This window comes from Artemia franciscana, chromosome 19, assembly GCF_032884065.1.
Source record: "Artemia franciscana chromosome 19, ASM3288406v1, whole genome shotgun sequence".
Lineage (NCBI taxonomy): Eukaryota > Metazoa > Arthropoda > Branchiopoda > Anostraca > Artemiidae > Artemia > Artemia franciscana.
Genome location: NC_088881.1, coordinates 28,380,947 through 28,407,579, shown reverse-complemented (window position 1 = coordinate 28,407,579; position 26,633 = coordinate 28,380,947). Strand labels below are relative to the sequence as shown.

General features: G+C 34.3%; 1 protein-coding gene across 2 annotated transcripts in view; it reads right to left on the bottom strand.

The window, feature by feature from the left end:
- LOC136039519 (uncharacterized) overlaps positions 1–25,781 on the bottom strand; it is a 188,915-nt gene extending 163,134 nt beyond the window's left edge. Inside the window, exons 1-2 of one of the 2 annotated variants that reach the window (XM_065723319.1) lie at positions 25,298–25,781; positions 3,680–3,870 (exon numbers count right to left, since the gene is read on the bottom strand). The gene's annotated coding sequence lies outside the window, so the exon portion shown is untranslated. The remainder of the gene's footprint in view (positions 1–3,679; positions 3,871–25,297) is intronic. The other variant, XM_065723320.1, reaches the window with a different exon arrangement.
- Between the last annotated feature and the right edge of the window lie 852 nt (positions 25,782–26,633).

Sequence of the window (26,633 nt, the reverse complement as noted above, 5' to 3'; positions counted from 1 at the left end):
ATATATATATATATATATATATATATATATATATATATATATATATATATATATATATATATATATATATATAAATATATAATATATATATATATATATATATATATATATATATATATATATATATATATATATATATATATACTAGCTGTTGGGGTGGCGCTTCGCGCCACCCCAACACCTAGTTGGTGGGGGCGCTTCGCGCCCCCCCCAAGCCCCCCCGCGCGCGTAAGTCGTTACGCGCCATAATAGTTACGCGCCATTGTAGTTGTGTCCCTATGTCCCACCTGTGAATATAGATAGATATATATATATGGTTTTAACTACGTAAAACTTGCGAATATACAACATTCTTTGCTGTCCCATTGTCTTTGCATATAAATAGATTGTCAGGTTTACCGACTCTTGAACATGCAACATATAATGGTCCATGGGAAAACAATCTGTATTCAGATCTATACCTCATGATTCTAATGATTGCCCTTGAGCTTTGTTGATGGTGATTGCTAATCGACCATTCCCTGTCCCGGTGTCCCGGTCGTCATTTACATCCCCCTGTTTCCCCCGGTGTCCCCGTTGTAGTTGTGTCCCTGTGTCCCGGTCGTCATTTATATTCCCTGTGTCCCGGGTCCCGGTCGTCATTTGTATCCCGGTGTCCCGGTCTGTATATACATTCGTTTTTTAGTTTTGTTTTTCTCCTTTATTTTTTTCCTTTTTTTTTCTTTTTTAGCTTATTTAGATTTTTAGATTTTTTAGTTTTTTTATTAGTTTTTAGTTTTTTTTTCTTTTTAGTTTTTTTGTCCCGGTCGTCATTTATATCCCCCTGTTTCCCCCGGTGTCCCCGTTGTAGTTGTGTCCCTGTGTCCCGGTCGTCATTTATATTCCCTGTGTCCCGGTCGTCATTTGTATCCCGGTGTACCGGTCTGTATATACATTCGTTTTTTAGTTTTGTTTTTCTCCTTTATTTTTTTCCTTTTTTTTTCTTTTTTTTATACTCCCTGTGTCCCGGTGCTTTGTTGATTGCTAATCGAACATTCCTTTTGTCCTGGTCGCTTTCTCTTTGAGTGTCGTCATTTATTTTTTTCTTTTTTAGTTCTTTTAGTTTTTACCTTTTTTAGTTTTTTTTAGTTTTTAGTTTTTTTAGTTTTTTACCTTTTTTTAGTTTTTTTAGTTTTTTTAGTTTTTTAGCTTTTTTATTTTTTTTATTAGTTTTTAGTTTTTTTGTAGTTTTTGCCTTTTTTTTAGTTTTTTTAGTTTTTTAGCTTTTTTATTAGTTTTTAGTTTTTTTTGTAGTTTTTGCCTTTTTTTAGTTTTTTAGTTTTTTTATTAGTTTTTAGTTTTTTTTTCTTTTTAGTTTTTTTGTCCCGGTCGTCATTTATATCCCCCTGTTTCCCCCGGTGTCCCCGTTGTAGTTGTGTCCCTGTGTCCCGGTCGTCATTTATATTCCCTGTGTCCCGGTCGTCATTTGTATCCCGGTGTACCGGTCTGTATATACATTCGTTTTTTAGTTTTGTTTTTCTCCTTTATTTTTTTCCTTTTTTTTTCTTTTTTTTATACTCCCTGTGTCCCGGTGCTTTGTTGATTGCTAATCGAACATTCCTTTTGTCCTGGTCGCTTTCTCTTTGAGTGTCGTCATTTATTTTTTTCTTTTTTAGTTCTTTTAGTTTTTACCTTTTTTAGTTTTTTTTAGTTTTTAGTTTTTTTAGTTTTTTACCTTTTTTTAGTTTTTTTAGTTTTTTTAGTTTTTTAGCTTTTTTATTTTTTTTATTAGTTTTTAGTTTTTTTGTAGTTTTTGCCTTTTTTTTTAGTTTTTTTAGTTTTTTAGCTTTTTTATTAGTTTTTAGTTTTTTTTGTAGTTTTTGCCTTTTTTTAGTTTTTTTTAGTTTTTTAGCTTTTTTATTTTTTTTATTAGTTTTTAGTTTTTTTTGTAGTTTTTGCCTTTTTTTCTCTTTGAGTGTCGTCATTTATTAGTTTTTGCCTTTTTTTCTCTTTGAGTGTCGTCATTTATTAGTTTTTTCCTTTTTTTTTTTAGTTTTTTATTGGTTTTTACCTTTATTTTAGCTTATTTTTCAGTTTTTTCCTTTTTTTTAGTTTTTTTTTATTTTTTATTTTTTTTAGTTTTTTACCTTTTTTTAGTTTTTTTAGTTTTTTTAGTTTTTTAGCTTTTTTACTTTTTTTATTAGTTTTTAGTTTTTTTTTGTAGTTTTTGCCTTTTTTTAGTTTTTTCAGTTTTTTTTTAGTTTTTTTTTGTAGTTTTTGCCTTTTTTTAGTTTTTTTAGTTTTTTAGCTTTTTTATTTTTTTTATTAGTTTTTAGTTTTTTTTGTAGTTTTTGCCTTTTTTAGTTTTTTCAGTTTTGACGTCACCTGATCCAGTTTTTTCAGGTGACGTCACCTGACACATCCATCCACACATCCATCCACAACTTATTTTTATATATATAGATATATGTTTTTAACTATGTAAAATTTGCGAATATACAACATTCTTCCCTGTCCCATTGTCTGTACATATAAATAGATTGTCAGGTTTACCGACTCTTGAACATGCAACATATAATTGTCCATGGGAAAAACAATCCATATTCAGATCTATACCTCATTATTCTAATGATTGCCCTTGAGCTTTGTTGATGGTGATTGCTAATCAAACATTCCGTGTCCCCATCGTCATTTATATATCCCCCTGTGCCCCCCGGCGTCCCCGTTGTAGTTGTGTCCCTGTGTCCTAGTCGTCATTTATTGTCGACAAACATGACGTCAGTCGACACACAAAACATGACGTCAGCCGACACACACGTCCCAGTCGTCATTTGTGTCCCGGTGTCCCAGTCTGTAATTTCTCTTTAAGTGTCCCGGTCTTTTTTTATTAGTTTTTAGTTTTTTTCTTTTTAGTTTTTTTGTAGTTTTTACCTTTTTTTTATTTTTTTTCAGTTTTTTTTTTTACTTTTTTAGTTTTTAGTTTTTTACCCTTTTTTTGTTTTTTTTAGTTTTTTAGCTTTTTTAGTATTTTCTTTTTAGTTTTTTTGTAGTTTTTATCTTTTTTGCTTTTTTTCTTCTTCTGTATTAATGCTAAAGCCAAGGTTCGAACCTGGAACCTCTCGGACCTAGAACCTGGAACATAACGTCATATGCGGACAGTGACGTCACTTGACAGACACACATACAACTTATTTTTATATATATATAGATTGTCTCTCTGATTTCTAGGAACCTTGGTTTAAAATTTTCTAGGAACCTTGAGGAACCTGATTTCTAGGAACCTTGGTATTTAATTAATTTGATATTTTCAATAAATGTTGGTGTTTTATTTGCAGTGTTTTAGTTTATCTGCTGATGACGACCACTGTATATGTGACCGAAATATCCAAATTTTTTTGTTATTTCACTGTAAAAAAAAGAAGGATTTGTCCCTATTTAACTGTTATTTTTAAATTGTTTACTAAGAAACACAGCATTGTATAACAAAGTATATCCTATTTTATAGCTGTATTATTATAGTTAAATTGTATATTGTATACTTTAATATTGTATAATATTTATTTTATCCTTGTATAACTGTGCACTAAGACCCATAGCAATAAGAGTTAAATTTAATTTAACTTTATCATGGTTCTTTGAATGAAAGACATTTTTCATTGCATGCAAATAACCTATAATTCACAAAATAACCAGGAATAACCTGGAAAATTCCTCAATTGGCTGGAAACGTAAAACCTGGTTTATGACGTCACTAGTACAAGGTTCCATCCCAAGCAAGATAGATAGCTCCAAAATGCTGTCAAGCATGGCTTTGTCTGTTAATGTTCCTCAAAAGAATCATTCTTACTGCTGATCAGAAGATCGATGCTGTCTCTCAGATGTCCAGTAAACCTAAAAGGCGAGCCTTAACTTAATTAGGATTAAGGGTAAAAGGAGCAATCTGTTTCAGAGAGAAAGAAAGAACGGATGAATAGATATATAGTTCAACATTGGAGTTAATATGGAATTATTCTTCAGTTTGAGCCTCTTAAAAATAGTTCTTTTCTTGAATGAGCCTTTTCAAAGCTCAGGCAATGCAGTCTACAAAAAATATACAACTTTGCACCTCTTATATATTTTCATCCTCTTTTCACGCCACCCCACACCTAATTGGTGGGGGCGCTTCGCCCCCCAAGCTCCCCCGCGCGCGTAAGTCGTTACGCGCCATGTTAGTTACGCGCCATTGTAGTTGTGTCCCTGTGTCCCACCTGTGAATATATATATATATATATATATATATATATATATATATATATATATATATATATATATATGTTTTTAACTACGTAAAACTTGCGAATATACAGCATTCTTCGCTTTCCCATTGTCTGTACATATAAATAGATTGTCAGGTTTACCGACTCTTTAACACGCAACACATAATTGTCCATGGGAAAAACAATCCGTATTCAGATTTATACCTCATTATTCTAATGATTGCCCTTGAGCTTTGTTGATGGTGATTGCTAATCAAACATTCCCTTTGTCCCCATCGTTTGTTTTTCAGTTTTTTTCCTTTTTTTAGTTTTTTTTTCTTGTTCAGTTTTTAGTTTTTTTTTAGTTTTTTTAGCTTTTTTATTAGTTTTTAGTTTTTTAATTTTTATTTTTTTTGTAGTTTTTACCTTTTTTTAGTTTTTTTCTTTTTTAGTTTTTAGTTTTTTACCTTTTTTTATTTTTTTTTATTTTTTTAGCTTTTTTTTAGTTTTTTTCTTTTTTAGTTTTTAGTTTTTTACCTTTTTTATTTTTTTTTATTTTTTAGCTTTTTAGTATTTTCTTTTTAGTTTTTTTGTAGTTTTTACCTTTTTTGTTTTTTTTCTTTTGTATTAATGCTAAAGCCAAGGTTCGAACCTGGAACCTCTCGAACCTAGAACCTGGAACATAACGCTTTACCAACTCAGTTACTTCGCCTTGAATACATTTACCTTTTTTAGTTTTTCTTTATTTTAATTTTCCTAGTTTTCTTTTTCTCCTTTATTTTTCAGTTTTTTCCTTTTTTTAATTTTGTTCCTTTTAGTTTTTTTTGTAGTTTTTACGTTTTTTTTAATTTTTTTTAGTTTTTTTATTTTTTAGTTTTTTTACCTTTTTTTAGTTTTTTTTTTAGTTTTTTAGCTCTGTAGTCTGTATATACATTCGTTTTTGAATTGGTATATGATGAAATAAATTTTTTTCCCCTTTTTTCTTTTTAGTTTTTTTTTTGGTTTTTACCTTTTTTTAGCTTTTTTAGTTTTTTTTTCTTTTTTCTTTTTAGTTTTTTTTAGTTTATACTTTTTTTATTTATTTTTATTTTTATTTTTTAGTTTTCTTTTTCTCCTTTATTTTTCAGTTTTTTCCTTTTTTTAGTTTTTTTTCTTTTTCAGTTTTCAGTTTTTTTAGTTTTCTATTAGTTTTTAGTTTTTTCTTTTTAGTTTTTTTGTAGTTTTTACCTTTTTTAGTTTTTTTTTCTTTATTAGTCTTTTACCTTTTTTTAGTTTTTTAGCTTTTTTAGTTTTTTAGTATTTTCTTTTTAGTTTTTTTTTGTAGTTTTTACCTTTTTTAGTTTTTTTTCTTCTTTTGTATTAATGCTAAAGCCAAGGTTCGAACCTGGAACCTCTCGGACCTAGAATCCTGGAACATAACGCTTTACCAACTCAGCTACTTCGGCTTGAATACATTTACCTTTTTTAGTTTTTTTTTTTTTTTTTTTAGTTTTCTTTTTATCCTTTATTTTTCAGTTTTTTCCTTTTTTTAGTTTTTTTTCTTTTTCAGTTTTTATTTTTTTTTAGTTTTTTAGTTTTTTTTAGTTTTTTATTAGTTTTTAGGTTTTTTTCTTTTTAGTTTTTTTGTAGTTTTTACCTTTTTTAGTTTTTTTAGTTTTTTTCTTTTTTAGTTTTTAGTTTTTTACCTTTTTTTAGTTTTTTAGCTTTTTTAGTATTTTCTTTTTAGTTTTTTTTATATTCCCTGTGTTCCGGTCTGTATATACATTCGTTTTTGAATTGGTACATGATGAAACAAATTTTTTGTTTTTTTCCTTTTTTTCTTTTTAGTTTTTTTGGTTTTTACCTTTTTTTAGCTTTTTTAGTTGTTTTTTTCTTTTCTTTTTAGTTTTTTTGTAGTTTTTACCTTTTTTAGTTTTTTTCTTCTTTTGTATTAATGCTAAAGCCAAGGTTCGAACCTGGAACATCTCGGACCTAGAACCTGGAACATAACGCTTTACCAACTCAGCTACTTTGGCTTGAATACATTTACCTTTTTTAGTTTTTTTTCTTTTTATCTAATTTTTTTTAGTTTTCTTTTTCTCCTTTATTTTTCAGTTTTTTCCTTTTTTTAGTTTTTTTTTCTTTTTCGGTTTTTAGATTTTTTATTAGTTTTTAGTTTTTTTTTCTTTTTAGTTTTTTTTGTAGTTTTTACCTTTTGTTAGTTTTTTTAGTTTTTTTTTTTTCTTTTTTAGTTTTTCACCTTTTTTAGTTTTTTTTAGTTTTTTAGCTTTTTTAGTATTTTCTATTTAGTTTTTTTTATTCCCTGTGTCCCGGTCTGCATTAATGCTAAAGCCAAGGTTCGAACCTGGAACCTCTCGGACCTAGAACCTGGAATATAACGCTTTACCAACTCAGCTACTTCAGCTTGAATACATTCGTTTTTGAATTGGTATATGATGAAATAATTCAGACGTCATATACGGACAGACAGACAGACACAAAACAAACAACTTATTTTTATATAGATAGATTTTGTGACCATGCATTTTTTTTCAGTATTAATTTTTCTCAACTTTTTCCGCAAAATAAGGTTTTCAAGGAAATTAAAGATCTGAGGAAAGGAAAAGAAAAGAAAAGTTAAAACAAAAATAAGCCAAAATAGAATCAAACAATCTATCAAGCGTTAAACTACCACAAATCAGCATTAATAAATAGATGATATCCAAAACGGACCGAAATTACAATAAATAACCCAGTCAAACTCAAAACAAGTAGAAATTAACATGATTAGGGCTCACAACACCTACGCCCTCTTAACGCTAGAACATAATTTTGCACTTAATTGAAAAAAATACAAATGATTGTGAATTGTCAGTTTAATATACATAAAGTGATGTTTATTCCTTAAATTGTTAATAATATTTTCGTTGTTAAAGTTATTAAAGTGAAAGTTAAAATTAATTTAAAATTAAAAATAAAATTAAGAAAATAAAAATTAAAAGTGAAAAAAATTAATTAAAAATATTTAATTTTTTTTCAAGAAAGTGCAAATTATTTTCTGGCGTTGGACTATTTGTTTTAGAATGGATATCTCACAGTTTGAATCAGATTCGTTTCATGAAAAAAGGGCTAATGTGGACGTGGGGGGGTAGCTACCCTCCGATCGCTTTGACTCTTAAAAGGTCCCTAAAGCTTCTGATTACCTTGCAATGAGACCCTTCCGAAGTATATACGACCACTCTTTCTATAAAAACCTTGTATGTCCCTAAACAAAACTTACAACCCTTGCTCTGAGGGCTGTGGGGTGTTTCTCATCTTCAAATTCATAATATCTAGACCCTTAAAAGGTGCTAAACAAAGCTGCTGTATCAAAACGTTGATTGGATATGTCGGAGGAAATGATGGGCGTGGATGGGGGTGGGGGGGCGTGGTTGCTCTCAAATCACTTTTAACTCTTAAAAAGGGCACTATAACTTCCGATTTCAAATCAAATGATCCCCATCTGGTGGGTTGTGTCAATCTTGAGGTATTGTTACATGTTCTTTGGACTATTTTGAACAAAACGCCTATCTCACAATTTCAATCAGTTGCGTTGCATGAGAAAGAGGTATTTGGAGGGGGGGGGGCTAGCTGACTTTCATCACTTTTGAATCTTAAAGGGGAACTATAGCTTGCAATTTTCAACCAAATGAGACTCCTCCAAAGTTTATACTCCCATCCCTTCCATAAAAACCTTTAATGCCCCTAGAACATAACCTACAACCCTTGCCCCCAGATTCTGGGGATTGTTTCAACCCCAATAGCCTTTTTATGTGATTTTGGCTTATTCTGAATAGAATTGCAAAATTTCAATTGGATGCATTTTGCCAGGATACTATAGTACTTTTTTATTTTGTTTTAAAGCAACAGGAACTTTTCCTAAAAGTCTCTGCTTTATCCCTATTCGAGTCTTAAGGTACCCATCGATGCTATTATGATATCCTATTTTGATTTCGTTCAATAGTAGCCGTAATAGCACCAGTAGTATCAGTAACAATAGCAGCAAAAGTGGTAGTACTATTGCATAGTAGCCCTAAAGGTTCTACTTTAATACTTTAAGGACTGGCTTAGATATAGCTGATATATCCCTTTGATTGCTACCAAATTCATAATATATTCTGATTGGGTTTAACATTCCCTTTAAAGTGTCCTAAAAGCTACCCCTAAATGCTGTAAGCATTCCTTAGATATTGTTGATATGCCCTTTTCACTATCTGTATACACTTGGATGTGTTATTTAGCTCAACACCAATACTCAACACCATACAATTTCCCGAAAGTTTTACCTATTATATTCATCATTAGCAATATTAGTGGTCCTAGTATCAGAAGTAATAGTAGGGACACAGGTAGTAATAGTAGCAATAGCAGTAGTAGTAGTGGCAGCAGTATTTTTTATTCACACACTGCATTTTTGGTGTAGTTCAATATCCCTTCCCCTGATAGTTTCAACTTAATATTGAGCTGTAATGAAGTTGATATATGAGCTGTTTCTAATATTTAAGTCGCTTTAACAACCTGCATGCGTACAGTGTAATCTTGATCTTTGTTAAAATTAATCAAAAAAATTCAATGGGACTTTCCCCTTAATACCATTAGGCCCAGCATTAGCGGTCTTAGTTGTAACATCAGAACTGGCAGTAGCAATAGAACAGAAGTAGTAGGATGTATAGAGTGCTTTCGACTAGTCCAACATCTCTCTCAACATTCCCTAAAAAGTTTCAACGTAATACCCTAGTTCATTCCCTTGATATTGTTAAAGCGTCAGTGTCACACTCTGCATTCCCGTAGTGTACTTTGATTTAGTTTAGCATCCTCTTAAACATTCCTTGAAAGTTGTATCTTAATAGACTTACCCTCAAAAGTTAGCAGCATGCCGTAGTATCAGAATTCCTTCCATTGCTTTACTGAATACCTTTGTCAACATGCCATGCCATTTCGTGTGTCCTCATTTAGTTCCTCCCTAAATAATCTCTTAACGCTTCGCCCTTAATGTACTTACACTCAGTAAAAGTAGCAATCGTAGCAGTAGCAGTAGTAGCAACCGCAGTAACATGCAAACAGTGTCTTTTCATCTAGTTTAACATCCTCCTTATCATGTCCAATAAGTTTCAACTTGAAATTCTAAGCCGTTCCCAAGATATTACAAATATCCCTTTGGAAAACCTGCATGCACATACTGTGTTTTAGTTCAATTAAAGCTCCCCCTAAACGTTCCCTGAAAAGTTTATTTAGTGTCTTTAGCTTATGTTGTCACAATGATCGCAGTAGTAGCAGAAGTAGATGTTTTAGTAATAGTATTAGTAGTACTTGTAGTAGTAGTTGTAGTAGTAGTAATAGTAGTGGTAGTAGTAGTAGTAGTAGTAGTAGTAGTAGTAGTAGTAGTAGTAGTAGTAATAGTAGTAGTAGCAGTAGCATTAGTAGTAGTAAAAGTAGTAACTTTAGCAGCTGTAGTGTGAATATTGTGCCTTATAGTTGATTCAAAATCTCCCTCAACATACTCTAAAAGTTTCAACTTAATGATCTAACCCATATGTGATATAACACTGATTCGCTATTTCTGCAATCTATATGCAAATTATGTCAGTAGCAGTAGCCTTAGCCTCAGATTGAAGGAGTAGCAACAGCAGCGACAGCAGCAACAGAAACGACCGTATTAGTAGCAGTACATATGGAGTACCTTTTGGTTAGTTCAACATTCCTCTGACTTATCCCTTAAAGTTTCAACGGAATGTCATTTGCCATTACAGGAATATTACTGATACAGCCTTTTGGTAACCTGCATACCCACGGCGTGCTTTGATTGAGTTCAACTTCTCCCTAAACTAATATAACTAATATAAACGAAACCCAAACGAGAAAAGCTTAAACCGAACATGCAAATAAAGCCCGAAACGAACAAAAATCACCACAAACAATAGTTTCATTTTAATTCCTTCTCTCACTGTAAAAGTCTAAGCCTACTGCATCATTGGTGCTTTACTGAAAACGAATTATATTGCAAATATTTTTTTTTGCACTTATTGCAACATTTAAAATATACATAAAAATTACATCAAATTAAATTTTGAACTGACGAGCTTTCAGCAATTAATATTATTATATAACAAATCTTCAGTTTAATTTTATTAGTTCTTTCCAAGACTGTTTAAGACAAATATTGCTTCACTATAAATAATACTTTGGATACTCGCCCCTTCCCTAACTATAAAAGTCTAAAGCCCACTACGTCATTGGCGCTTCACTAAAACAAATTATATTACAAATATTTTCTTCTCCAGTTATTACAGCATTAAAAAAGAAAATTAAATTACAATTAAAAAAAATCTTAAACTGATGATCTTTCAACAATTAATAACCTTATATATCAAACATTTATTATATTTCCAGACTGTTCAAGACACATGTAGTTTTTAGTAAAGCACCAATAACGCAGTAGGCTTTAGACTTTTACAGTGAGAGAAGGAGGCAAAACGTAAACTCTTGTTTATAGTAAACTTGTTTATCTTGTTTATTTCGATTCGAGCTTGATTAACACTATATAACACTATATGCATCCCAGTTGTTCTTTTGTTCCTTTTAAGCTTGTTTTATATATTCAATTTAAGGTTTACTCGTTTTAAGATTTGTTTATTTATTTATAAAACTACCTGTAATATTTTTTTTCGCTATGATTGTTTATTTATTTTCTGTTCGTTTTGGGTTTCATTTATTCTTAATAGTAATTTCTTGCCGTTTTGAGTTTGAGGTATTGTAGATTTATATTTCTTCTGATCTTAAGTTTAATTTGACCTTTATTTTTTTTTTAAAGACTTCTTTTTCGAAAAGTACTTTTTTTAATTATTTTCTGTTCGTTTTACTGCCAAGTTTCAAGTTTTTCGAAATTCCCCATTTCAAAATAGTTTTCTATTCTCAAACAAATTAACAGTCTTGGCAAGAACGAATTAAATTTGATATATAATGATATTAATTGCTGAAAGTTTACTAGCTCAAGATTTCGTTTCACTCAGGGCCAGATAAAAAGCTTTGACACATCTAGGCCAGCGTTTATGTAGCTCTATTTCTGCAACATTTTCAGGAAAATCCCCAAAACTTCGGAATTGTGAAAGTCTGGCCCATTGGGGCTATTAATAAATCCTGGTCTACTTTTACGGCAATTTTCGTTTTATTTTCAATACTGTAAAAAGCACAAAAGGAAATATTTGTAATACAATTCGGTTGAGTGAAGCGCTAAATACACAGTAGGCTTTAAGCTTTTATCGTTAAAGAAACGGGCAGAAGCCAAAGTTTTGTTTGTAGTAAAGAATATAGGTGTCTTGAATATAGGTGTCTTGGAAAGACTTATTAAAATTAAACTGAATTCCCATAGTTTTTTGAAAAAATATCGTTAATAAGTTTTTTTGAGTGGGTGGGGAGGGACAGGCCATGGAGTGAAGGCCACGGGTCAACTACCATGATTTTGGAATAAAATACTGTTAATAAGTTTTTTTCTGGGGGGGAGGGTGGGCCATAAAGGAAGGGCCAGGGTTCAGCTTTATCATTGATAATTTCTTACGGGAAGGGATGGTTCTTGGTCCATGCAAGACCAGGGTTCAGCTCCAATAAGTTTTGGAATCATATATTGTTAATAGGTTGTTTTTGGAAGGAGGGGGTCGGGGCAAGGGGGCCAATAACTTTTAGAATAAAATATTGGTAACAATTTGGTTTTTCTTGGATGGAGGGGGGTCGGGCCATAAAGAGAATGTCAGGGGTCAGCTCCCTCAAGTTTTCGAATAAATTTTCAAGTTTTTTTAGTGAAGGTAGGGGTTGAGCTTATCTGATCTTTGAACTATTTTAAAACCATCGCATAAAAACCTTATATGCCCCTAGGGTATAACATACAACACTTAACCCTAGGCTCTAGGGGGCTGTGTTGACCCTGGAGTTTTTGTTATCTGATCTTTTGACTTATTTTAACAAAATGGCTATCTCAAAAATTCGATCTGATTGATTTGGGGTAAAGAGGATAGGGGGTTACACCCCAGTATACCCCAGGAGTATAATTTATAACACTTGTTCCTGGGTTCTGAAGGGTTGTGTAAACCCCGGAGTTTTTATTATATGAACTTCGGACAAAACAAAAATCTCAAAGATTCGATTGAGCGCATTTGGGGAAAAGACAGTTGGTGTGGGGAGGGGCTATTTGCCATCAGATTACTTTTTACTCTCAAAAAGCGAACTAAAACTTTCAATTCCTAGTCATTTGAGTCCTCTCCGAAAAAAACCTTACAAAAAAACCTTATATTCCTCTGGCCATAAGTAAAAATTCTTTCCCCTGGGCTCTGGGGAGGAGCTTTGCTGACCCTAAAGTTTTTCTTCTCTGATCATTGGACTATTTCAAACAAAATGGTTATCTAGAAATTTTAATTGAACGTCTTGTGGGAAAGAGGGTGTGTGTGAGGAAATGGGGGGGGGGGGGTAGAGGTCCTCCGTTCAGTTTTAACTCTTAAAAAGGGAACTAAAACTTTCAACTTCCAACCAAATGAGCCACCATTGAAGTTTATACGACCACCCCATAAATAAAAACCTTATAGACCCCCTTGAGATAACTCAAAACATTTTACCTCGGGCTTTGGGGGGTTGTGTCAACCAAGGAGTTTTTGATATTTCATCTTTAAGCAATTTTGAACATAATGGCTATATAAAACTTTGATTGGATGCATTCGGGGAAAAAAGGTCTCGGGGGACGGGGGCTATTTGCCCTCCTATCACTTTGACTCTTAAAAAAGGCACTAAAAATTCAGATTTACAATCAAATGAGCTCCACAGAGGTTTATACCCTCATTTCTTCAAAAAACTTAAAAACCCAGGTGCATAATTTACAAAACTTGCTCCAGGTCCTAGAGGGGGGGACTGTGTTATTCCAGGGGTTTTGTTATATGATTTGTGATCTATTCTGCAAAATAGCGATGTAAAAACTTTGATCAGACGTATTTGGGATAAAGAACTGGTGAAAGGGGGCTAGTTGCCATCGGATCAGTTTTGACGCTTAAAAGGGGAACACAAAATTTGATTTTCTTATCATTTGAGCTCTCTCTGAAGTTTATGCCACCACCTATTCCATAAAAACTTTATATGGCCCCGGAGCGCAAGTTACAACCCTAAGTTCAACCGTGCCTTGGTGGGTATGTTGACCACAAAGTTTTTGTTATCTGATCGTTGGACTATTTCAAAGGAAATGACTATCAAACTGATTGGATGCATTTAAGGACAAAACAGTGTTGGGGAGGAGATATCCTCCGATCACTTTTGACTGTTAAAAGGGTAACTGATGCTTTCATGCCCCTTAAGTTCTAACGACCAAGCTTTACATAAGAACCTTATATGCCGAATGGGTACAAATAAAACACTTGCCACTGGGTTCAGGAAGGGGGGTGTCGAACCCAGAGTTTTGTTATCTAATAATTGAGCTATTTTCAATAAAATGGCTAACTAAAAAAATTTATTGGAGGGGTCAGGGGAAAAAGGGTGTTGGGGGCTAGTTGACCTCATATCCCTTTTGAATATCAAATGTGAACTAGAACTTTCAATTTCAAATCAAAATAATCCCATCTAAAGTTTATATGAGCAGCTCTTCCATAAGAACCATATATGCTACAAGGGCATAACTTACAATGCCTGGCCCGGGGCCCTGGGGAGCTGCATCGATTCTCAAGCTTTTGTTATCTGATCTTCAAACTATTTTTGAAAATTTTGTCCGATGCAGATGGTGGAAATGGCCTGGGGGACTATTTGCCCTTTCGTCACTTTTGACTTTTAAAAAGGGCATTATAACTTTTGATTTCTAATTGAAGGACCCCCTCTGAAGTTTATAAGACCATTCCTTATATATGAAGAGCTTCTGGGGAAAAAAAGCAAATCATCCGAGCCTTATGGGTTACGGGGTTCAAGTAGTTGCCGTCGGGTTACTTTGGATTCTTATAAACGGAACTAGAACTTACAACGTATAATCATTTGAACCCCCTCCGAAGTTTATACAGCCATCTCTTCCATCAAAACCTTATATGCCCTGTACCATATTTTACAACCCTTCCGCCGTTTTTTTTGGGGGGTGGATATGATGACCCTAAGTTATTTCAAAAATGGTCCAAGGGGGGGGGGATAGGCCCACTGATAACTTTTGATGTCTCATAAAGAATTAACTAGAACACCTCTAATGTTTTTACGCCCACCCCTTACATAACACCTTTTTTCTGCCCCTGGATCAAACATATAACAATTTCCTTGGGATCTGGGGGGGGGGCTATCGACCCCTGAGTTTTTGCTATTTGATCCTTAAACTACTTTGTAAAAAATGACTATCTCAAAATTATGACCGGATGCATTTGGGAAAAAAGGGCCTTGAGGAGAAAGGGGTGGCCTTTTGCTCTCTAATTACTTTTAACTCTTTGAAAAGGTGCTAAATTTCCGATTTACAATAGAATGAGCCTCCTCTGAAGCTTATAGAACCGTCCCTTCCATAAAAACCTCGTTTGCCCTCGCGGCATAAATTACAGTACTTGCCCCCAGGTTCTTGGGGCCTCTGTTATCCTCGGAGTTTTTACTACAATATCTTTGGTCTATTTTGAACAAAATTGCTCTATAAGAAATTTGATCAGACTCATTTGGGGAAAAGGTGGTTGGGGGGGGGCTAGTTACCATTGGATCACTTTTGACTCTTAAAATGGGAATTAGAACTTACAACTTCTAATCATTTGAGTCCCCTCCAAAAATTATACAACCAATTTTTCTATCAAAATCTTATACGCCCCCAGGTTATTTATTGAAACTCTTCCCTTTGGCTCTGGGGGGGGTATATTGATCCTGAAGCTTTTGTTATCTGATCATTTGACTATTTCAAACAGACTGGCAATATCAAAATTTTTATCGGATGCATTTGGGAAATAGAGGGTTTATGTGTCAGAGGGTGTGTATGCCCCCCAATTCCTTTTGGCCCATAAAAAGATAGCTAGAAATTTCAACTTCCAAACAAATGAGCCATCTTTGAAGTTTATACGACCATCTCTTACGTAAGAGCCTTATACGCCACCGCGGCACAATAAAAAAGACTTGCCCTCTGGCTCTGGGGGTATAGGTCGACCCCAGAGCTTTTGTTATCTAATTTTTGAACTATTTTTAACAAATTGGCTATCTAAAAAATTTTATCAGGTGGACTTGGGGGAAAAGGGAGTGAGAGGGAGGGGGCTAGTTGCCTTCCGATCTCTCTTTACTCTTAAAAAGTTACTAGAAATTCCAACTTCCAATCAAACGAGCCCCCCTGAAGTTTTAGACGAGCATCTTATCCATGAGAACCATCTATGCCGCCAGGGAATAACTAACAACGCCTGTTCCGGGGCCCTGGGGGTTGGTAATGAACCCAGAATTTTTGTTATCTGATTTTTGAAGTATTTTTAACAAAATGACAAGCTCAGAATTTTCATTGGATGGGTTTGGAAGACAAAAGACGTGTTGGGGGGTGCTAGTTGCCCTCCGATATCTCTTGACTCTTAAAACGTGATTCTAGAACTTTCAATTTCCAATCAAATGAGCCCCCCTCTGAAGTTTATACGAGCATCCCTTCCATAAGAACCATCTATGCCACCAGGGCATAACTTACGACGCCTATCCCCGGGCCCTGGGAGGTTATGTTGAACCCGTTTTTGTTATCTGATCTTTGAACTAATATTCTAAGCAGCATTACTATAGGCAACGTTACAACCTTGCCTCTGATTACCCTGAAATGTCATAGAATTAGAGCTAAACTTCCCTTGTAAGGGATAAATAGTTGAACTTTTTTTTCAAGAGCTGTTTAAAGACAAAACCCAGTCTGCCGGACTAGGTCCCCCTGGGATATCTTTGTAGGTTTGTTAGGCTAGTTGAATTTTAGCTGTATGTCTACTGCGACAACATTCTGCTTATTTTAATCTCTTCTGCATTTTAACGTAGGCCAACCTGAGCAAACATTAATGCAGCATTTTTGGGTCAAATATAGTTGCTAAGTGATAGGAGGCTTCGATGATTTTTTTTTTATTTCAATTCTAGCACCAGTTTTTACTCTTAAAAAGCCTAATACCCTTTGGTTATGTGCTCATCCAAGTGCATTTTTAACCTCAACACAAGAAGTGCTTCTTTCTTTCCTTAATCCTTCTTCTACTAGTTCTTTTAGATTGTTTAACATTCGATTTTTTTCTTTTCCCATTGATCTTTCTATATGTACACTTTATAAAATGAAACATCTTAACAGATGTTTCCCGAATTTACAGAATTCACAGAATCTAAAGAATTTATACACCCTAAAATATTAACAAAGAGTTAATTTCCACCAAGCACAATGTAAAGCATAGTACAAACAATAAAGATTTCAAGCATTTATTTTTTTTTTGTAGAGGTTTAAAATGAATTAACAATCCCTCCACTTTCAAAATTCTCAAGAGCCTATCTTCTTTCAGATATCGTCTCTATTGTAGAGAACTGAAATTGAAAACGTAAATTATATTTCGTCCTCTTATCAGAAATCATCTTTTACAATCTCTTAAAGGACTTAAGTTTGTCAAGCGGGATTTAAAATTTCCAAGAGAAACATGAAAGGTTGGGGAAAATGTTGGTGACTCAAATCGCTAGGAAATGCAGCTAATAGTATGTTTTCTTCTTACGCATTTTAAAAAAAGGATTCAACGTAACTTTTTTATTTTAGTTTCTTATTCCAAAGCACATTTTCGCAGATATTCTTGAAAATTTTACGGTCTGGCCCACATTTCATCGTAAAAAAACATGGATCAAGGGATATTTTCCTTATGAAAAACGATTTCTTAGACCAGACTGTCTTTTATCTTTCTATCTACCATACTGCTTTCATAAAGTTTTTAATTGTTTTAAAAATTAAGTTTGTGAGAAGGAGTCAAACTTTATTGTAAAGAATTTCATTTATTGTAAAGAATATCCATATACAGAATAGTTAAATACCCCCACCTCCTGAAAATGTCCTTATACTTCCCAATAACCAATGCTATATGTTAACACTGGGCAAAGTTCATAACTTGCAGCTCTTCCCCCGAGGACAGTGGGGGATTAAGTCGTCCTCAAAGACAAAGCTACTAGATTATTCGACTTCGCTTAACAAAATGGCTATCTCAAATTTTTGATCCTGTGACTTTGGGGAAAAAATAAGTATGGGAGGGGGCCTAGTCGCCCTCCGATCTTTTGGTTACTTAAAAAGAGCACTAGAACCTTTAATTTACGCTACAATAAGCCCTCTAGCGACATTCTAGGACCACTGGCTTGATACAATCACCCCTGAAAAAAAAATTAAACAAATGAACACGCACCGGTGATTCTTCTTCTAGCAAAAAATACAACATTCCATATTTTTGCAGATAAGAGCTTGATACATCTACAGTAGGGTTCTCTGATAAGCTGAATCTTGTGGTATGATTTTCATTACGATTCCATGACTTTTAAGGGGTAGCTTCTTAACCTAATTCTCAGGCTCGTAGCTTCTTATGGCTAAAACTAAACTTGATGAAACTTAAATATTTAAAATCAGCATAAAAATATGATTCTTTTGATGTATCTATTGATATCAAATTTCCGTTTTTTAAGAGTTTCGGTTACCATTGAGCCAGGTCGCTCCTTACTACAGTCCCTTACCACGAGCTGTTTGATAAAGCAGACATTCCCACCTTCTGATTTATTTGTTGTTATATATATATATATGTATATATATATATATATATATATATATATATATATATATATATATATATATATATATATATATATATATATATATATATATATATATATATATATATATATATAATATGTTGGGCGACAAGCTTGCTACTTGTCCCTGTAAAAAACACCCAGCAACTGAAACGTCGATTCGACGCCCTATGCGCCAGCAATGGCTCTGGAGGATCTTATCCTTTATATCCTATATATATCCTATATAGAAATAGTTAAATCAACGGCAATGTTCTATCGCTACTTAAGCATAGAGTCATGTGCCTTCCAAGTATTATTTTTGTCTTTTTTTTCCGCACTCACGTCGCGTAGACAGGTGGTCGTAAAAAAATTGAAGGCACGTCCGATTGGTAATTAAAATTTATAATGTCCTTTCTAAGGCTTAAGAGGGATTGGACTACAGTCAACCCCCTTCCGCGCTCTACTGTGCAACCCGCCTCCTATATTCCTGTAATGTCAGATCAAAATTTCTGAGATAGTCATTTTGTTCGAAACTGTTGAAAGATCCAATTCATATAGCTCAAAGGATAACATAACCCTCACCCCCTCCATCCCTTGGTGCAAGGGCTATAAATTATTGATCCCCCCCAAAAAAATGGTGCCAAACAAAGAGCTGAAAAAGTAATAAGATCTTTTTCTGGAGGACTTAATGCTTGAAGCATTCACGGGCCAAAATGAACGCTAATTTTACTTTGGGGACCTTGGTTTCCCTCACCTAAAAAACAGGAGCACGGAAAAGGGCCAAATGTTTTTCTAGATGGCTTCAAATTCATGTTCTCAAGTCATTGGACTATGGGGACACTAATGTACAAGACGCGTCCGAAAAAAAAACAAAAAAAACATTTGGCTCCCCAAAGCCTGGGGTCCAAAGTGGCCAAAAATATTTTTCGTCAATTTTGACAATATTCTTCTCTTACATAGCACTAATCCCTTTAAAACACATATCTGGTATTCGACACAAGCATAGAATCTTCACAGGAAACTCTTCTATCAGTCACTTGTCAATTATTAATCTAAGAGCGAAAATTTGATCGACACGTCCTCTCTCCTTCCTAAAATCACACTATTCCTCTCTTAAAACTTCTCTAGAAGTATCTCATTTCTTATTCTAATAAGTATCCTCATGCTAAGTAATTTACTTAGATTTATCAGATCACTTGGTACTTCCCCATTTTCAAAAATCATATTCATTATTCTCTAACTTCGCAGTCATCATATTTAAAACTTACTTACGACACTATCAACACCTGATGCCTTATTTCTTAACCATTTTAGTACTGTCTTTAACTTACTTACTTAACTCCCATATGGCCGCGTTTGCCGATTCGGGGCTTCTCCTCTAATGGTCTCAAAACAATATTTTCAGTATGCCTCCCTCTTTGTTGCAGTCTTCAGCATTACTGGGTGGGTTGGTCAGAAACATTTTTCACCAGCACTTGGGAGGTCTTCCCTTTGGACGAGAGGCATTTATTCTTCGTTCAAACGCAATTTTGGGCAGTTGGACTGGGGACATATTCTAAACCTGTCCTGGCCTTCGAAGCTCTTGGAGTTTGATGGTCCGCATTATGGTTTAAGGATAGAACGAGGAGGACAGTAGTTGTTCATTTGATGCTTAGTCAAGGTAAGTGATGCCATTGAGCTCTCTGAGCCATTTAGTTTCAAATGCCGCCAGTGAGTGCTTGTCATCGGCTTTTAGAGTCCATGTCTCTGCTCCATACGTTGCAGCTGGAATCACTAAGGCACTAAAGAGTCCAATCTTCAGTTTTAAGGGCACTTCTTTATATTTCCAAATAGAACGCAGTGAGTTGAAGCATGCAGAGGCAAGAACCAGGCGCCGTTTGATGTCTTTTGAGGAGTTTGTTGCGGAGGAGGAGTTGAGTTGAGGAGGAGTTGTGTTTGTGGATGTCAGAAAACTTCCAAGGTAAATAAACTGGTCGACCCATACTATTTCCTCGCTCCGGAAACTGACTTTGGTGAGGGGGGACCAGTCTTTCAGTGTCGTGATACTCTCATCACCTTGGTCTTTCTGGCGTTTATCTCCATTCCAAAGGAGCCTGGTGCCTTGTAGATAGCGTTTGTGCTGGCTTTGAGCTCCTCTATTTTTCTATTCAGACGACTAGTGTCATCAGCATATGCAAATAGGTCAAAAAGGTACCCTCCCAAAACTATTCCCGTGTTATAAGAGGCAATTGGTACGACACTACAATAGGCAGAGAGGGGGAGGATTGTTCCATTTTTATCACTTTCGATTCTTAAAAATAGCACAATAAATTTCGATTTCCAATCGAATTAACTTCTTCCAAAGTTTATGTGACCATGCCTTCCATAGAAGCTGTATATGTTAACATTTGGCTGTTAGTTTAACTTACAACCGTTTCTTCCAGGCCTAGGGGGGCTCTAACCTAGAACCATAGCTATTCGATATTTGGACGATTTTTAACAAAATGACTAACTCAAAATTTGATTGGAAGCATATAGAAAAAAGGGAATGGAGGGTGCTTAGAGTCTGAATACTCTTGACTTTTAAAAATGGGGCTATAACTTTTGATTTAAATCGAATGAGCCTATTCCGAAGTCTTTACGATTACCCCTTCAATAAAACCCTTACACATATAATGGATAGCTTGCATAACTTACAGCGCTTGCCCTGGGGATAACGATAAGTTTCGCAGACCCCTGAGGCATAATTACTTTAATTACTTCCCATTTTGACTGTTTTGACATAATGGCCATATCAAAGCCACCTCCAAAGCTTATGCGACCATCCCTTTCATAAGAACCTTATGTGCCCCCGGGGCAACATTTGCTCATGGGTTCTAGGGAGTTGTGTTTTCCCTGGAGTTTTTGTTATGTGATCTTTGGTCTATTTTGAACAAAATGGTTATATATAATATTCGATAGGATGCATTTGAGGAACATGGGGACAATGAGGGGGGGGGTAGTTGCCCTCTGATCACTTTTTACTCTTAAAATGGGAACTAAAATTTCAATTTCCAATCAAATAGGCCCCCTGTGAAGCTCATACGACCATTCCTTCCATAAAAACCAAATTTGCTCCCAGGGCAGAACTTATAACGCCTACCCACAAGCTCTAGGGGGTTGTGTCAACAAGAAGTTTTTATTGTCTGATGTTCCAATTAATTTTTACAAAATGGCTATCTTAAAATTTCTATCGGATGGGTTTGGTGAAAAAAGCGTGGAGGGAGGAGGGTAGTTAACTTCCGATCTGTTTTGACTCTTAAAAAAGTGAACTAAAATTTTAAATTTCCGATGAATGGAACTAAACCAAAACACGCTACGCCCACACAGGCTGCCAAGAAAATGCATCAGAAATACTTCAAGAACAGTTGATGGTATCAAATTGAAACTTTCAGTATGTGTTGAAGGGGATGTTATAAAAACCAAATGTGCTATGTGAATTCTGCAACTATTGCTACTATGCAAGCTAAGCGTCCTAAGATAAAGCTTTCAAGGAATATTTATGTGGATGTAGAACTAAATCAAAACAAAGTATGTGTATGTAAATTTCCACAAATGTGAAAAAACAATATCTCTAGAATGGCTTACATTATTAGTATTTAAGGGTATTTAAGTATTGTTTATTGAGTATTTAAGATCTTTAGTGGTAAGTTGTGGTTGATTTTTAACTAGCTAGAAGGCACTATTTGCATACTCTTGATGCTACCACTACAGTTATTGTAACTAATGATGCTATGGGTATTAAGGTGAAACTTTCAGAGTGTTTAGGGAGAGTTTCAATTAAACAAAAAGATTATATGCATAGAGGTTTTAAAAAGGGCATATAAGCAATATCATAAGCAGCACTGCTCTATAATAGCTAAAAATATCATTGAAACTTTTAGAGGAGCTAATTTGATTGAAAATTAAAAGTTTTAGCGCCTTTTTAAGAGTTAAAAGTAATTGGAGAACAAGCAGCCCTTCTCTCAAGCCCATTCATTTTCCAAACACATCCAGTCAAAATTTTGATACCGCCATGTTGTTCAGCATAGTAGAACAGTGATTATACTACTACTTTAAACTACTTTTGTAGTCACACAGAAAACGTAAGTGCACTTTATTAAATGCACTAACAAACTACACAAATAAGATTAACTTCATTAGATGGACATATAGGGGCGTAGGTCCAGCTTTTTATTGGGGGGGGGGGCAAGAGTGGTTCACATCTACAGAGTGAAGGGGCATGGGCTATATAATAATTTTTTACCCAAATTATTAGGAGCAACCCCCCCCCCCTAAACGACGCCACTGTGGATATGCACATGTAAGAAGCTAAATAAAATCAAATCATAAGCAAAAGCTAGAAAAAACTCAGGTCAAAAAAACTTCAAAATTCATCACCTTGTGGAAATTCACCCTGTGGAAGTCCCCGTGGAAATTTCCCTCTGCTTAGTAATAATGATAGCATGTTTAAGCTTAAAAGTATTAAAATGTCTCTTCAGAAAATTCCCCTCGCATAGTTCTCCTCCTGGGAAGAAATTTCCTGGACAATAATTGACCAAATAGCAATATGTGGCTGCTGCTACTACTGCTTTTATTATGACTACTACTACCACTGAGGCTAAGAGTATTAAGATGAAAATTCAAAAGAATGGTGATGCTACTACATCTTTTTTACAGCAGCAATACTCCCAGATAGAACTACCTTTTTGATTTTGCTAATATTTTTGAATTGCATGAAGGAGTATTGTACTTGTTTTCCCAGAATAAGTAAACTTTTCTTGTAGTAATGCAGCTTTGAAGCAATTTCTTTTGCACTTGGACGAAGCAGAAGCATTTGGACGACGATTTATTATCCAAGACTTGGACGACACTCATGTCTTTGTTTCTACAGATATTCTTCCAACTCTACAAGAGAGAATTGATGGTCTGATGGACAAAGTCAGTGTGAGTTTACAGGATAAGGACAATTAAAAGGAAATTCCGGAATGACTGAGGTAATTAAGTTCGAACTCTATGGAAATGATGAGAAGGATGATCAATTGACCAAGGGCATGTTCAGGGGGATGTTGAATTTTCAAAAGGCACTATGTGTATGTTACTACTATTGCAACCATTACGACTGCTACAACTACTACTTCCAACTCTACAAGAGAGAATAGATGGTCTGATGGACAAATTGAGTGTGAGTTTACAGGATAAGGACAATTAACATTATTATGGCATCTCGTGAATCAACAAGAGTTAAAGATACTAATTCTAGTAAAAGTCTTGATGATGTCACAAGAAAAACAAAGGTACGATAAGCTTTGAAAGCACTGCAACAAGACAATTTTCATGAATCCCGTGCTACTATTATGACAATGGAATCTCAGCCTCCCCCCCAGTAACTATGAAAGTTTAAGTATCTATGTCTGTAGAAATGTTGGAGATATAAGGTAGATAGATAGATAAGATAGATAAGATTTTATTTTTACCAAAATTTTCATGGCATTGCCAAATTTCTTTGGTATAGTCACATTAAAAAGCGACACAAAATAAAAAATAAAAAACAAAACAAAGAAAACAAAACACATCAATCCTCCTGATTTTCGTTATACATTTTTACAAAGCTAGGTATAAGACTCTTCGCTAACCGCTATGTTTCGACATAAGCTTGAGCATCAGCAGCGCAACATTACCCCTTTTTACTAGACTAATTGTGTTTGCTCCCCATTTTAAATCACTGGTTATAATAACTCCCAAGAGTTTAATCTTACTGACTTTAAGAGAATCAAAGATAGTTGGTCGGAAATTAGGTTCAGAAGAATTTGAAAATGAAATAGTTAAAATAGAAGATTTACAGTCATTTACTTTCATATTTGAATCGGAAGCTTTAGTCTTCACATTATCAGTTAAAATTTGGGCTTTGCTACAAATTTCTCCAAGGGTAAGGTCATCAACATATTTCCAACGGACTTCACAATCATTAGCAATATTATTAATCATAACTAGAAACAGAATAGGACCCAGGATGGTACCTTGAGGTACACCACAAAAAACTGGCTCAGGTTCAGAGAAAGACTTCTTATATTTTAAAATTTGGAACCTATTTATTAAAAAACTCTGAATGATTTTCACAAAAGCAGGGTTCACTCTAAAATCAATTAAAAGCTTAGAAATTAAAATTTTATGATCAATCAGATCGAAACCTTTTTTAAAATCAATTGTTATTAAGTTTAAACATTTACCAGGCTCATCAACATGCTTAAAAATAAAATGTAAAAGTCTGAGTAGATAATGGGATCTTGATTATTCTTTCTGTTACCGTACTGATGAGGATCAAGGAGGGGTTCAACTTCAGCTTTTAGCCAATTTGCTACAAAGCCTTCGTACATTTTGCTGAACAAAGGGGTCAAAGTGATTGGTCTCACACCGTCGAAATTAAGTTCAGTATCTTTTTTAGGGATTGGATTAACATTCCCCGTTTTCCATATCTGTGGGTAAACTGAAGAAGTTGAAATGCAATTAAAAATTTGCGTTAGTGGCTTAGTCAATTTGTCAGGAAATGCTTTTATAAGTTCAATCGAAATATCAGTGAGAGTTATACTAGTTCGTTTAAGTTTCTTTATTTTACTAAAAACTTGATCCTCAGAAATAGTAGGTAAAGGTATGTCACATGAGGTATTTTCCGATACTCTTGGGTCATTTTATTTACATCAAGAGGTGGCAAAGATTGGATTATTCTGGCCAAATGACCATTAAACTGGTTAGCAACTTTTTCATCATTAGAATCTGAACAAAAAACAACACCACTAGGGGATTTTCCACAAATTCATTTTATTTCCTTATACCACATGCTAGGCTTTGATTCAAAAAGGCTATCAATTTTTTTGCGGTAATACTCAGCTACTGTTTTTCTTGTCATTTTACGTATTTTGTTACGGAGCATATTAGCATTTCCTATTTTCCCTTGTTTTCTTAGTTGAATTTTATACCTAATCAAATCTTTAATTTCTTGGGTTATGTAAGGACGATCTGTGTTGCACCGCTTGGAAGTTTTCTCTGGAAAGCATTCTTGCTATTTTTTTCTTAATTTATCTTGCAGAAATTCAGTTTTTTCATCGGAGGACTCTAAAATTGCTACCTCATCCCAGGACTCAGATGTAATCCAATTTCCAAATTCCAAGAGACCCCTGTCCGAAAGAGGTCGACAGGAAACTTTCTCAACTACATATTTTACTTTATACGAAGGTAGTGGGGTCCACTTATCATGAAGTGGTAGCTTCCACCAAGGGGAGGTAGGTCTTGAGGTTCATTATAAAATTCGGACAGATTTGTGCAAATTACGTCGAGTTTAGTATTACCTTTAGTAGTCGGAAACTTTACTATCTGCTTGAGTCCTTGACTTCTGAGGAAGCTTTCAATTCTTAGATCGTTCTTACCACCAGTAACACAAATTCCAACATCCGGGTACTTAAAAGTAATAAAATCATCACACAAATCTAACTTTTCAGCAAAGACCTTTTTTGGAAAGGTGCCATACTGGGTGAGCAATAAAACACTCCAATAGCAATACCAGTTACAGATCTCGGAAGCTTTTTGGTCGAATCATAATCCAAATCATTTCATCATCATCATCAAATATGGGGAATATAGGTTAATGTATGAATGTTGTATATAAATGGCGCCATCACCCAGCAGGTGAATAAAGCTCAAATAAAGTGATCTTCTCGTATTTAATTTGTATGAAAATATTATTAAGCGAAGTCAGAAAATCTAAGTTTTCGTCACTTACACAATCACTACAGGAAACTCGAAAAAAACAGCACGAAAAGCTAAAACTGGGATGACGAAGGTCGGCTATTTCTAGCACTCACAGCGCCATCTTGAAACTGATGAAATAGATAATACTTAAATAGCTTAATACTTGGACTTTATGAAACAGACATAAAACAATGCAAAAATTATTAAATAGTCGCTTTTTAGACGGTGCCTTCTTTAATATGTAATCGAATTCGTATAACAAGCCAGAGGAATGAAAGTGGATGAAGATTTCCAAATATAACAAATGAAAATATAGGAAAAGAGGTGTGAGTAATATTTCGGATAAGGGTGAAAGAAAATAAAATACTAATTAAGGTCCAAATATTTCGTCTTTATTTCCAGAAGCCTTAATCAATGTGGAAAAAACTATACTAAATTACAAGAACTTAGAAAGGAAAGGAACAAATGGATACCAAATTAAAAATACCCCATATATTAATACGTCTCTTTTACTTAATGAGAAATTTAGTAAAACTCAATAAATTTTAAAAACTTAATAAGTTGCTTACAAATAGTATTTGTTATTGGGAAAGAGAGCATATTCGACCTTTGGTGTTTAAATAATATGAAAAAAACTTCGTTTTCTTAAAGAGTTAAAGAGGCTGCGTCCCAAAGTCGAACCTTAAAACGCACAGGAATTAGAAGAGGCAGTTGGGGGGCTGCCGCCCCCCAAACCCCCAGCTTTTAAAGACTCTTTTGTACAGGTTTTTTTTTTGTGGGGGGACTTCATTGTTACTAATTACTAGTTTCGGCGCAATGGTTCTCCTGTCCTCTTGTGTTTAACATTTTTCGAAGTTATTCCATTATTCATTCATTTCAATGTTTTGTTAATTAAAAGAGGGCCTTTCCCAAGCCAAGAGCGGGGGGTTAGCAAAA